Here is a 456-nt window from a genome sequence, read left to right as displayed (position 1 = left end):
TAGTGTAAGCAGTCCTGAAAGGGAAATTTATAGCTCTACAGGCCTACCTCAAAAAAAAAATGGTAATAAATCATCTAACTCTACAACTTAAAGAATTAGAAAGAGAGCAACAAGAAAAGCCCAGAATGAGCAGGAGGAAGGAAATAATAAAGATTAGAGATGAAATAAATGACATAGAGACCAAAAAAAAAAAATACAAAAAATCAATGAAACCAAGAGCTGATTCTTTGAAAGGATAAACAAGATTGATGAAACTCTAGCCAGGCTTATGAAGATCAAAGAGAGAGGACCCAAATAAACAAAATCAGAAATGAAAGAGGCGAAATAACAACAGACTCCACAGAAATACAAAGGATTATAAAAAACCTAGAGGCCCAGTGCACAAAAGCTTGTGCACTTGGGGGGATCCCTCAGCCCGGCCTGTGCCCTCTCGCAGTCTGGGACCCCTCGGGGGAT

Source organism: Myotis brandtii, unplaced genomic scaffold (assembly GCF_000412655.1).
Source record: "Myotis brandtii unplaced genomic scaffold, ASM41265v1 scaffold165, whole genome shotgun sequence".
NCBI classification, from domain to species: domain Eukaryota; kingdom Metazoa; phylum Chordata; class Mammalia; order Chiroptera; family Vespertilionidae; genus Myotis; species Myotis brandtii.
This window is presented reverse-complemented; position numbering follows the sequence as displayed.